General features: G+C 37.7%; 1 protein-coding gene across 3 annotated transcripts in view; it reads right to left on the minus strand.

Annotated features, from left to right (window-relative positions):
• The window catches only part of LOC150106545 (transmembrane protein 243-like), a 95,884-nt gene that overhangs the window by 42,854 nt on the left and 38,573 nt on the right, over positions 1 to 14,457 (minus strand). The gene's annotated exons all lie outside the window — the stretch shown is intronic.

A 14,457-nucleotide genomic window follows, 5' to 3' on the forward strand; every position in this document is an offset into this window, starting at 1 on the left:
TTCTTTTTGTACTATATTTGGATTGAGTGCTCTATTTATCAGGCCTATAATCTGTAAAAATTTTGAAGTTTTTAATTTTATGTTTTTTTTCTCCTTCATACGATATTTCACATCCAAAATAATTGAAAGTAATTATATTTTCTATTATTTTTATCATTAATAACTATGCCATTGTTTCAGTTTTATCTATGGATATTTTCATTCCAAACTGTTCTACTATAATGTTTAAATTATATATTGCTCTTTGTAAATTGTCTTCCTTATCTGATATCATTACCTGATCATCAGCAAATAACAGTGTATTTAATTTTTTTATTCCAGGAAATTTCTATAAAAAGTGTTGGAGACAGAGGGCATCCCTCTCTTATTACTCCTTGGTTTATAGATTGTTTTTCAGATTCATTATCTTTGTTATATATTCAATATTGAATGTAGTAAAATATTAGGTATATTTGTTCTTTGTAATATATCAAACAATATATATCTATTTAGATTATAGGAGAATGAATGACTACTATTTGGGTTTTTTTTGGTCAAATTTATTTTAAAACTAAGTTATACCAACTAGTTTCGCCAACCGTGGCTGTTGGCTTCATCAGGGTAAAAGATGTATAAAAAAATAAGAACACTTAAATGCTAAAAACTGTTTAAACTAAAACCATAAAATGAACTGAACACAATTGCATATTTATGAAAGCAGAAAAACGCATACATCACACGCATAGTGCGTGTATGATCTACTAGTTATGTAGGAACGTTCTGCAGTTGGCAGCAAAATTTAATTCTGGCATGTTGAAAGATCTAATGAGGGTCTTCCAGATCTCAGGCAAAATCAATCCTTGGTTTCTATTAAGGTTTTGTTCTGAACGGAGAACTGTTGTTTCTTCTTTTATAATTTGGGAGTGGAAGTCCTCCTCTAAGTAGGACATTGAGCTTTTATCCCCATTCTATCATATGGTTAGTCCTAGCAAAATGAAAGGCTAACTCCAATTTGTCTTCTCTATTATTATTGACATCTCTTATGCGTTCCTTCTTCCTGATTTCAAAACTTCTTGAAGTCTGGCCAATATAGTTCAAGCCGCACGAGCAGGGTATGTTGTAAACTCCGGCATATAGTCCTACTTAGAGGACTTCCGCTCCCGAATTAATGGAACCTTGGTTTTCTCAGTTTATAGAAAACCCACCCATACAGGCAGATACATTCACCAACAATCCCATTACCCCCCCCCCTCACAACAATATGGAGTTATTAAGACACTATTCAACAGGGCAAAAATAATCTGTTCAAATGATCAAGCCCTAACCACTGAACTAAATCACATCCGTGACACTTTCTCAGCCAATGGCTACCTCCTCAAAAAAATCTAGAAAATACTGAACCCAGTTATCCACAACCCACCACCCCCTCCCCTTCACAATAAAGATTACTCTAAATCCATCACCATTCCCTACATCCGAGGCACCTCGGAAAAAATCAATAAAATCTTAAAAAAACATGACTTAACCACTTGTTACAGACCACATAGAAAACTGGCATCCCTTACCACTCCCCTAAAGACCAACCACTTCCGCTAGACCTACCTGGTGTATACCAGGTCCCTTGCAGCTGTAAATTGTCTTACTTTGGCCAAACAGGCAGGACAGCAAATATCAGAATCTCAGAACACAAGGATTACATCCGATTTCACCAGTACAGCCACTCTGGGCTTGCAGACCACGCTCTGGATACTTGCCACAGAATAAGATGGAAGAAAGCCACAGTAATACACCGCAGCAAGTTCAAGTATGGAAGACTATTCACGGAATCAGCCTCGGCCCTTAGGAACATGCCAAACCTCAACAAATTTGGATGCATGAGACTGCCCCAAATTTGGGAAACATTTATCAGAAGAACTTCAGCCCAAAGGCCAAGAACCACCAATATAGCCCGCCAGGGGGCTATATTGGTGGTTTAGCTTCCTAGCTTCAGTTCTCATTTGCTGTTATGTAGTACTTGTGTGCACGCGTCTTTGTATTAAGTTCCCAAGAAGATGGCAAAGTGACGTTTGCCGAAATATCGGAAAGTATATATTAAAGTTTATTTAATTTATATTTCTAGTATACGCTGTCAATTCCTTAAATATTAGTTATCATGTTTAACCAGCGTATAAGCCTCTCAACAAGAATATAAAAGAAGCCACAACAGTTCTCCATTCAGAACAAAACCTTAATAGAAATCAAGGATTGATTTTGCCCGCGATCTGGAAGACCCTCATTAGATCTTTCAACATGCTAGAATTAAATTTTACTGCCAACTACAAAACGTTCCTACATAACTAGTAGATCATACATGCACTATGCGTCTGATGTACGTGTTCTTCTGCTTTTATAAATATGCAATTGTATTCGGTTCATTTTATGGATTTAGTGTAAACAGTTTTTAGCGTTAAAGTGTTCTTATTTTTTTTTTTATACATCTTTTACCCTGATGAAGCCAACAGCCACAGTTGGCGAAACTAGTTGGTATAACTTAGTTTTAAAATAAATTTGACCAAAAAAAACCCCAAATAGTAGTCATTCATTCTCCTATCGTTCTTGTGGTCAAAAAATAACTATTTTTATCATCGTCTATTTAGATTGTCAAACGCTTTTTCGTAATCTATAAACAAAGGATAAGTTTCTAAATTAAATTCTCTCTTTTTTTTATCTCCCCATAAGTAGTTTTAAAAAAGTTGCATCCATTGTAGAGCATCATTTTCTATATCCATTTTGACATTCTAATAATATTTTTTCACTGTACATTTTAAAATTTTAATTAAGTATTCTACTATACATTTTGTAGCAAGTATTCAGTAAACTAATACCTCTGTAATTAGCAGGTTTTGTTTTATCCCCTTTTTAAATATAGGTATTACTATACTTGTATTCCATTCTATTAAGTATTTGTCCATTTGTATTTACTTTATATAAAAATTTTAATAATCGCTGATGAAATTTTTTTCCAGCAAATTTATACAGTTCGGAGTTTATCCCATCTTCTCCTGCTGATTTACCATTTTTTATTTTATTCAGGTTGTCCTTTACTTCTTTCATTGTTATTATATTGCATATAATACAGTATGAGACTGATATTCTGTTGTTCGATGAAAATGCTACAATTAGCAGTAGTCATATATCTAATTGGAATTGTTCTGGTTTGTGTGCATGTGAGAAGTACTAATAATAGTACCAGTACTAATACGTATATCAGTCCCATGGTGTAATGATTAGCATTCTGTACTCTGAATCCAGCGATCTGAGTTCAAATCTCAGTGGGACCCGAGTGAATTTTTTTCCAGGCTGGTTGGCCGAGTGGTTAGCATATCCACTCTCCAGCCAGAAGGATGCGGGTTCAAATCCTGCCATGGGCATGGATGTTTGTGCTTGTCTGTGAAAATACTAGTGGCGTTGGTTGGCGGTAGATGGCATTGGTGTAATAGTAGTTAGTGGATTGAGCAGCAGAGAGTTGTAGAGTAGGTGCCCTCCCTTGATGAGTCTTTAGATTCCCTGGAGGTGTCATGTAATAATAATAATAATAATATATCATTTGTAATTTTTATTGATGTTAGTATTATCTGTCCAAAGATCTGTAAAGTAATCCAAGAATTCTATTTAATCTATTTCACAATTTATATTTGCAGTTTATTTTATATCTGCATTCATTTGTTTTAGTATTTTATACTCATTGGGTCTTATTTTTTATGTCATTTTCTAGATATTAACACAAATTTTTCCCAGCTTTCTCTGCGTCTCTTTCTGGTTTCTCATTTGGCTATTGCTCGTCTATTTTTTATATTCAATTTCATCTTTTTATTTTTTGCTACTTAACAATCTTTTAAAGGCCAGCTTTTTATTTTCAATTATTGTTTTTATTTCATTGTCCTATATATATAATTTTTTATTTGTATGATATTTTTTGTGTATTCCTAGACTTTCATATGCTGATGATGTAATAATTTCTTTTATATTATTCCATTCTTTCTCGATGTCTTCATTTTTTTTTTTGATATAATAAAAAACCTTTAACCAAAACTACAATGAAAATTTAATGAAATCAAATTGCCCATATAAAACAGTTTCCTAAAAAGCAGTTTATTGTGAGATGAAATTGGAAAACATCACAATTCAGCATGAGACTGATATTCTGTTGTTCGACCTAATGAAAATGCTACAATTGGTAGTCATATATCTAATTGGAATTGTTCTGGTTTGTGTGCATGTGAGAAGTACTAATACATCAGTCCCATGGTGTAATGGTTAGCACTCTGTACTCTGAATCCAATGATCTGAGTTCAAATCTCAGTGGGACCTGAATGAATTTTTTGCCAGCAGTTGGCTAAGTGGTTAGCATATCCACTCTCCAGCCAAAAGGATGCGGGTTCGAATCCCACTGTGGACATGGATGTTTGTGATTGTCTGTGAAAGTGGTGGTGGTGATGGGCAGTAGATGTAGATGATGCAGTTTGCTGTAGTTGGTGGATTGAGTGGCGGAGATGGAGAGTTGTAGAATAGGTGACCCCTCCCCCTCGATGCATCTTTGGGCTCATTGGAGGTGTCACGTAATAATAATAATATTTGCAGCAGGCGAATTTGCAGACCAATCATGAAACTATTGAAAACATTATTATATGGCATCTCCATGGAGTCCCGGGACTAATGAGAGATCCACACTAACTTTTATACACACAAAACCTATCATATCTCTCCTTAAACTCTTTCATTGTAAGGGCACTCAACTAATTGGCAATCCATTCCACTCATTCACAACTCTCCATGCAAAAAATCTAGTTCGCACACCCTTACTAACCACACTCTTACACAACTTCCACAGATATCCCTTAATAGTTTGAAGCAAATACTTTCCTTTGCTTCAATTTTATAAAACCGCTTTAATATCTTATAAGTTTCTATCATGTCTCCTCTTTTCTGCTTATCAACTAAACTTTTTAACCAACATACCTTCAACCTATCCTAAATATGGAGCATTCCACAGACCTGTCACCAACTTGGTCACACGTCTCTGAAATCCCAAGAAACTCAGGTGACCAAATCTGTGCAGAGTAGACAAGATGCAGCTGAATCATAGTATTATAAAAGGGGATAATAACTTCCCTATCTTTATTTGCTAGCATGTTTTTGACATCTAAGCAATCCTTTGAGCCAGTTTACCAACTTTTGCAATATGACCTCTGAACTTCAAATTTTTGTCCACCATAACCTTTAAGTCTCTAGTCTCATCATTTCCTGCAATTCAGTAACATGAATATGATACACAGTATGCAACCTTAAATTGATAATCATTATCCTTTGCCCACAATGCCAATTTATTTAAATCATCCTGCAGATTTACATCAGCATTATCAACTACTGCCCCATCCCTGGTTTTGCATTATCAGCAAACAACTGAATAACCCTCCTTAAATATTTCCCTATATCACTGATATAGGGAAAGATTATAAAGTAATGGCCCTGGTACAGAACCCCAAGGTACTCCATTAGTCACCCTCATTCTCCTAGACTCCACTCCACCAATACTACTCTTTGGTATCTGTCTGTCTGTTAGCCCCCCCCCCTCATCCATGCTACTAGTTTCTCATCATCAAATTCCTGCCATGTACCCTCCAGGGGTGTACAGGATATGATAGTACATGAAAAAAATTAAATTATTATTAATTTCCTATCTATTAAAAATCAGTCTGTTACTTGTCAAGACTCCAACATTATCAGATCTTATATTTCTATCATCTAAAGCACTTTGTACCGTATCAATCCACCTATATCTTGGTCTTCCTCTGGGTTGTTTTGCTGCCAACCTGGCAGAGAAGACTTGTTTTGCTAATCTTTCCTCGCCCATTCTGTTTAAGTGACCATACCACCTGAGATTAGCTCTGCTAACGCATTCCTGGATGCTGACAATGTTAAGTATTTTCCTAACATCCTCGTTTTTAATATGATATTGCCATTGATGCCATCTGTTCACGCCTCTAATCTTTCTCAGTACTCTCATATCTGTGGTCTCTAGTCTTTGGTCAAGTGTTTTACTTCTGACCCAGCTCTCAGATCCATAAGCTAAAACTGGTTTGAACACTGTCTTGTATACAGCTAATTTAGTGTTCCGACTAATTTCTCTCTTATTCCATATGAATTTATTCAATTGACTTCCCACCATACCAGTTTTGCTGATTCTGTTGTCTATTTCTATATTTAATTTACTATCTCCAGTAAAAATCGTGCCTAAATAACTGAAATGTTTTACTTGTTCCACAGGTTCTCCATTCACAACACAGTTGACATTTTCAATGATTCTGCCTATTTTCATCGTCTTTGTCTTTTTATTGCTGACCTTCATACCATATCTATTACAACAGCTATTCAATTTAGTCAGAGAAACTTGCAGACTTGTAGCAGATTTATTTAGAAGTATAACATCATCCACATAAAGCAAAGAGCTGACATTAACATCTCCAATTTTGATATCATGTTTAATACCACTTTCCTTCATAATGTGATCCATATAGATAATGAATAACAGAGGGCATAATGTACATCCTTGTCTCACGCCAGATTTAACATTAAACCATCTTCCTGTACTTCCCTCAATTCTAACTGCTGACTTACAACTCAAATAAAGACTAAGTATTGCTTGATATAATGCCCCATTGACACCATATAACTGCAGCGTATTGAATAGCTTCGCTCTTGGCACCTTGTCATATGCCTTTTTCAGATCGACAAAACTTAAATACAGATCTTTGTTATATTCCCATGCTTTCTCGACTATTTGTCGTAAAGTGAAGATCTGATCCTGACAGCCTCTATTTGGCCTGAATCCAGCTTGTTCTTTACCAAGCTTTTCTTCCACAATTCTTCTCAACCGTTTCTCAAGTATACTTACATAGATCTTGCCAGGAACACTCAGTAGGGAAATACCTCTGTAATTCTCACATGCAGTTTTATTTCCCTTTTTATATATGGGTACTATGAGAACTCTACTCCAATCATCAGGAATTCGTCCCTCTGTCCAGGCTTTCTGAACTATGTAGTGCAGCCACTGTAAGACTCTTACACCACCATACTTCAGCATTTCTGGTCGAATATCATCTACTACTGCTGCCTTTCCACATTTCAAGCCTTTGATGGCTTTTTCTACTTCAAGTATGGATATGTATTCCTGACTGCATGCCTGGTCAGTGTTTTTTACCACTGTGCTGTCATCACTGCTTGTTTCATTTAGCAGTTTTTCAAAGTAATTACTCCATACTTCAAGGATATCTTTTTCTCCCGTTTTCATGTCATCTTTATCATCTCTAATTCCTTTTACAGCACTCTTTCCTCCATTCTTAAGCTTCTTCAACAACCTCCAGAATATTTTACCACCTTCTTGATATTTATTTTCTATATTCTTGCCAAAGTCCTCCCATGACTTTTGTTTAGCTAGTTTTACACAGTGTTTAGCTTTCGTACATTTGTCTCTATATTCTCTAAGATCACAAGCTGACTTATTTGACAGGAACTTTTGGTATGCTTCCTTCTTTTCCTTCACTGCCTCTTTAACTTCCTGTGTCCACCATGGAGTCCTGATTTTTCTATCCTTGCAGACAACCTCATCACATGCCTCTCTGGCTGAATCAATCATGGTTGTGTTCATGGTTTGCCACTGAATCTCCAAGGTTTGGTTCCTGTTCTCAAACTCTTTCATTTTTTCTTCAATAATCTTTGTGTATTTTAGTCTACAGTTCACATCTGAGAGCTGCTCAACTTTTATTCGCTTTAAAATTTTCTTACATGTTATTCTTTTCAATATGAAATTCAATTTTATCCTGCTCAAGACTAAATAGTGATCACTTCCAATTTCAAATCCTCTCTACACTCTGGTGTCCTGCACCAGGGAGAAAACATCACTATCAACAATAACATAGTCAATGAGACATTTCTTATTCCTAGCCTCTTCTCTCAATGTGAATTTGTGCACATTTTTATGTTGGAACATGGTGTTAGTAATAACCAGTCCATGTCCTGAGCAGAAATCCAACAGCTATTTGCCACTATTATTAGCTTTATTCTTGTTGAGAGGCTTATACGCTGGTTAAACATGATAACTAATATTTAAGGAATTGACAGCGTATACTAGAAATATAGATTAAATAAACTTTAATGTATATTTTCCCGATATTTCGGCGAACGTCACGTTGCCATCTTCTTGGGAACTTACTACTAAGACACGTGTACACAAGTACTAATAACAGCAAATGAGACTGAAGCTAGGAAGCTAGCGTTTTCCTAAAGTCCTGATGGTGCCCCCTGGTGGGCTATATTGGTAGTTCTTGGCCTTTGGGCTGAAGTTCTTCTGATAAACGTTTCCCAAATTTGGGGCAGTCTCATGCATCCAAATCTGTTGAGGTTTGGCATGTTCCTAAGGGCCGAGGCTGATTCCGTGAATAGTCTTCCATACTTGAACTTGCTGCGGTGTATTACTGTGGCTTTCTTCCGTCTTATTCTGTGGCGAGTATCCAGAGCGTGGTCTGCAAGCCCAGAGTGGCTGTACTGGTGAAATCGGATGTAATCCTTGTGTTCTGAGATTCTGATATTTGCTGTCCTGCCTGTTTGGCCAAAGTAGGACAGTTTACAGCTGCAAGGGACCTGGTATACACCAGGTAGGTCTAGGGGAAGTGGTTGGTCTTTGGTGGAGCGGATAAGGGATGTCAGTTTTCTATGTGGTCTGGGTTAAGTATTTTTTGGATTTTTTGGAGGGGGTAGCCGTTGGCGGAGAAAGTGTCACGGATGTGATTTAGTTCAGTGGTTAGGGCTTGATCATTAGAACAGATTATTTTTGCCCTGTTGAATAATGTTTTAATAACTCCATATTGTTGTGATTTCAACGCTAGAAAATGAGCTTTCACTTACGCTGAATCACGAGCTATGGTCGGTCCTACATGACGTCTCGTGTACGGCAGCTAAAAAAGAATTTGAACGAGTACGGCGCCGACATATCAACAAGTTTGATAAATTAATAAAGAACTCGGCATCCAAACCTAAACTACAAACCAACACTGTTATTAACCTTTCGTCAGCTACCTTAAAGTCAGAAGCACTCCACGCTCTGTCACGTGGTCACAACTTCGCCATTGCTCCTAAGAAATTACCGGCCGAGGAATTAATGATCCAAATTGAACGCGGGATTCGCCAACTTCCAAACCACATCGCCAACGATATTAGATTGGATGTAGCCTGTGTTCTCAATAAAGCAAAACCTCCAAAATCCAACATATCCATTAGTGAATACAAGGCACTACAAGAATTGAAGAGAAACAAAAAAATAGTGATCACCAAAGCGGATAAGGGGAACGCCACTGTGGTACTCAATCTTAAAGACTACACAGGTAAGCTAAGCTTTATTATTAGATCGTTCCACTTACCTCTCCATTGATTACAATCCCACCAACTCACAAATTGGAAAACTCCATAGGCTCCTTAAGAAGGTCACTTCTTGGCCTGTGGAGATTACCAACAGACTAAAACCCTATAACTCTAGACCCCCCCCCCCGCATATATGGGCTCCCAAAAATACACAAAGAAAATGTGCCATTACGTCCCATAGTGGATGGCATTGATTCCCCCACTTACAAACTAGCCAAGCATTTAGCCAAAGCGCTCTCACACTATACTGGCAATACACCACCACACATAAAAATCTCAGCCCACTTCAAAGCCAGTATAGAAAACCTTACACTCCAACATAATGACATAATGGTCAGTTTTGATGTCTCCTTCCTATTCACGAATGTCCCCTTCAAAGAAACCTTAGAGCTAATCCAAGCTAAATTTCCTCCCGATATCTCAGCCCTATTTCAGTTTACAATGAACTCAGGCTATTTCGTTTGGCAGGAAAAATTCTACAAACAGATAGAGGGGACAGCCATGGGTTCACCACTTTCCCCACCCTTGGCCAACTTCTTCATGGAGACGTTTGAAGAGAAAGACTTAAACTCAGCCCCACAAAAACCTACCATATGGCTTCGCTACGTTGATGATGTCTTCGCTATTTGGCCACATGGCCCGGAATCACTCCTCTCCTTCCTAACACACTTAAACAACCAACACCCTAGAATCAAATTCACCCTGGAAAAAGAGGAAAACAATAACGTCCCCTTCCTAGACACACTAGTCACCCGCCAACCTGATGGAACCTTGGTTTTCTCAGTTTATAGAAAACCCACCCATACAGGCAGATACATTCACCAACAATCCCCCCCCCCTCACAACAATATGGAGTTATTAAAACATTATTCAACAGGGCAAAAATAATCTGTTCTAATGATCAAGCCCTAACCACTGAACTAAATCACATCCATGACACTTTCTCAGCCAACGGCTACCCCCCTCCAAAAAATACTTAACGCAGTTATCCACAACCCACCACCCCCTCCCCTTCACAATAAAGATTACTCTAAATCCATCACCATTCCCTACATCCGAGGCACCTCAGAAAAAATCAATAAAATCTTAAAAAAACATGACTTGACCACTTGTTACAGACCACATAGAAAACTGGCATCCCTTATCCGCTCCACCAAAGACCAACCACTTCCCCTAGACCTACCTGGTGTATACCAGGTCCTTTGCACCTGTAAACTGTCCTACTTTGGCCAAACAGGTAGGACAGCAAATATCAGAATCTCAGAACACAAGGATTACATCCGATTTCACCAGTACAGCCACTCTGGGCTTGCAGACCACGCTCTGGATACTCGCCACAGAATAAGATGGAAGAAAGCCACAGTAATACACCGCAGCAAGTTCAAGTATGAAAGACTATTCATGGAATCAGCCTCGGCCCTTAGGAACATGCCAAACCTCAACAAATTTGGATGCATGAGACTGTCCCAAATTTGGGAAACGTTTATCAGAAGAACTTCAGCCCAAAGGCCAAGAACTACCAATATAGCCCGCCAGGGGGTACCATCAGGACTTTAGGAAAACGCTAGCTTCCTAGCTTCAGTCTCATTTGCTGTTATTAGTACTTGTATGCACGTGTCTTAGTAGTAAGTTCCCAAGAAGATTTCAACGTGACGTTCGCCGAAATATCGGAAAATATATATTAAAGTTTATTTAATCTATATTTCTAGTATACGCTGTCAATTCGTTAAATATTAGTTATTATATTATTAGCTTTGCTCTTTTCTCCAAATTTTCACAAAATATTTTTGTATGTCTGACAATCATTTCCTACTCTGCTATTTAGATCCCCAACAAGGACCAACTTTTCATTTTCATTGTGTCAGTTGCTTTTTCTAAAGCCTCAAAAAATTCCTCCACTTCTACCTTAGTAGAACCTTCTGTGGGACCATAGGCACAAATAAGTCTCATTGTCCAGTTCCCCATTCTCATATTTGCCCACATTACTCTACTTGAGACTGACTTCCATTCAAGAAGATTAGCCTCGTATTTTGTGTTGAATACTATGGCTGCTCCTTCTTTTCCTTGATTGTCATTGCCTGAATATAACATTTTGTATTTATTGCTCAGAAAGATCTCACCAGTTTTGGTCTTTTTTGTTTCAGTCACCCCTATTATGTCGATCTGGTACTTATCTAATTCCTCAGCTAGCTCCATTTCTTTGCCATTCAGGCTTCTTACGTTGATAGTACCGATCTTTAACTCTGGTGATGTTGAGTTGGGGTTTATTTTCAGATTTGTTCCAGTAGCTGACTTTCCGCTGTTCGCCCTGGTTCCCTGGTGAAAATGACGGGGGCCTTGTTTAACCGGGCGACGCCCCAGCCAGCATGAAATTTTGTCAAGTTATACCATCATTCTATATTTTGGTTTAACCAATAAGAATACAATTTGGTCGGCTAAATCCCAAATTGCCAGCCCATCCTTGTCCGTTCAGTATCCAAGTAGGTACCCAACAGGGTGCACCACGAGAAGGTGAGGATTGGACATTAGGTCAGAAGCCCTGGTAGGTTCTCCGCATTCCTTTAAAGGCTATGTGGAGGTCTCCTCTCAGTTATACAGCTTTGACCCTTAAGCACCCTGCTAGTTTCATATTATTATTATTACAGGCAAACTCCAAGGAGTCCTTAGACTCATCGAGGGAGGCCCTAACATCATGTCAAGAACAACTATTCAACATTCACACAGTATCTATCATACTTTGCCTTGAACTCATTCACAGTCATGGTACCCACAACAGACTCTGGCAGCTTATTCCACTCATTTACCACTCTCAAAATAAAAAACCTAGCTCTAACACCCCTGCTAACCACACTATTGCCCAGTTTCCATGGATGGCCCCTAGTCTTCCCACCAGTCCTGTTCTCAAAAATATTCTCTGAATTAATCTTATAGAAATCCTTCAGTAATTTGAATATTTCAATCATATCACCCCTTTTCCACCTATCAACCAATTTCTGCAACCCACAAATCTTCAACCTGTTCTTATAAGGTTCATTCCATAGACCTGCTATCATCTTAGTCACTCACCTCTGGATTCTCTCCAACTCCTCCCCATCAAGAAGAAACCCTGGCGCCCAAATCTGGGCACAGAAGTCAAGATGGGGTCTTATCAAAGCTCGATACAGAGGAACAATAACTTGCTTGTCCCTGCTCATCAAAGTATCCTTCAGTAACCAAGTGATTTGATGAGCTGATTTAGCCATTTTTGCAATGTGCCCCCTAAACTTCAACTCCCTATCCACCAACATATCCATTTCCATTTGCTCAAACTTTTGTAATAGTTTGCCATGTGGTATTCTGTCAAATGCCTTTGCAAAGTCCAGCAGTGTCATAGTGCAGCCATTTCCTTTATCTGATCACTGTCATTTTATTATAAAATGTGAATAAATTACTAAAACAGGATCTACCCCTTGACAAAGCCATGCTGCCCACTATAGTATTGTAGCTCTATCCACCCACTATTGGATTTTATCTTTAACTTATTCAATACTTTAACAACCACACGTGATATATTAATTTTTCTGTAGTTTATATTTCTTGGAGCTACCTTTATGCAATGGAACTATCTTACCCCTCCTTCCACTCCCTTGGAACCTTGCTAGAGCTGACACTTAGACTGAACAACTTCATCAGAGGGGGTGCCAATTCTCCTGCACATTCATTCAGTACACAGGCTGACATGCCATCTAGTCTCATTGATGTATTCACATTCATATTTTTCAATATGCTGAATACTTCCTGTTAATCTACCTCAATTCTGACGTCCATCTCTCTCTCTCATCAACTGCAAAATCTCCACCTGAATGATAACTTTGCAAAATCACACAACTCAACATTTTTTTGCCTCTGTCAACCTTCCTACCATCAACATCAATTAGAGCCATCCAACCATGATCATTTTCCCTCTTACTTGTTATATAATGAAAAAACTTCTTTGGATTTACTTTGGCCTGCTTGGCTAATTTTCTCTCATAATCTGATTTGGTTTTTCTTACCATATTGGCCAACCTTCTTGCTTGCACTTTGTACTGCTCAAGAGTATGATCACCTTTTTCTTTATATTTCCTCCACAATGAAAACAATGAAAAAAGAAGCATTGCATTTTTTTAATGTGAATCACACTCATAAATGGTTGTTAACCCATAGTACATTAGTATTAGTACTGTGAGTAGGCTATGAATTAAATAATATGGAAACCCTTCTTTACAAACTAAACAGGAATCTTATTCAAGCCACTTTAGGCCTCAAATAAGGAAGGTTGTAGGTGCACACTAATGAAATTTATCTCTCACTATTTTTAAAGACATTCACAAACATCTGTGCATGCAATGGGATTTGAACCTTGGACCTATTGGCAGGAGAGTACACTATCCACTCAGCTACGTAGACCAACATTGAGTCCATATATATGCTACAGCTTTCTGACATAAAAATTTATACCATCATTTATGTGGACTTCCATGAGCAAAGTTCTGCTTGCTAGTTAAAAGAGGAGATTTTTTTTTTTTTTTTGTCAAGAAAACCAGGAAGGTGCTGAAAATGCTATGTTGTGTTTCTTTGACAGATGTAAAATCAAATATATACAAGAGAGTGTATTATTTTAAGAGAGGGTGTCCTCTTTATATAAAAAAAGATGTGGGTGAATAATATAATTAGATCATCTCTTTCTACTGGCACAAGCTGAATACATATGAACAAAGCTACAACCCCCCCTTCTTTAACCACTGTCTTAAAGCAACAAAAACTATCTGCTTTATCTTTCTTCCTCTCCCCACAACTTCCTTCCTTATTATTTCAAACCTAATTCTATTAATTCAGTTCCTCTTTTTCCTTCAAGAAACTCCATATTCTCACTATCTATACATGATTCAGATGCCATCAGTCAGAACTACAGTAATCAAAATGAATATAACATACCTTATCTTTTTACTGTTCTGTTTTAAAGCATTATAATCAGATTTGGATTGGCAGTTTTGAGAACAA

Source organism: Typopeltis vanoorti, chromosome 5 (genome assembly GCF_054136105.1).
Source record: "Typopeltis vanoorti isolate ZY-2024b chromosome 5, IOZ_Tvanoo_1.0, whole genome shotgun sequence".
Lineage (NCBI taxonomy): Eukaryota > Metazoa > Arthropoda > Arachnida > Uropygi > Thelyphonidae > Typopeltis > Typopeltis vanoorti.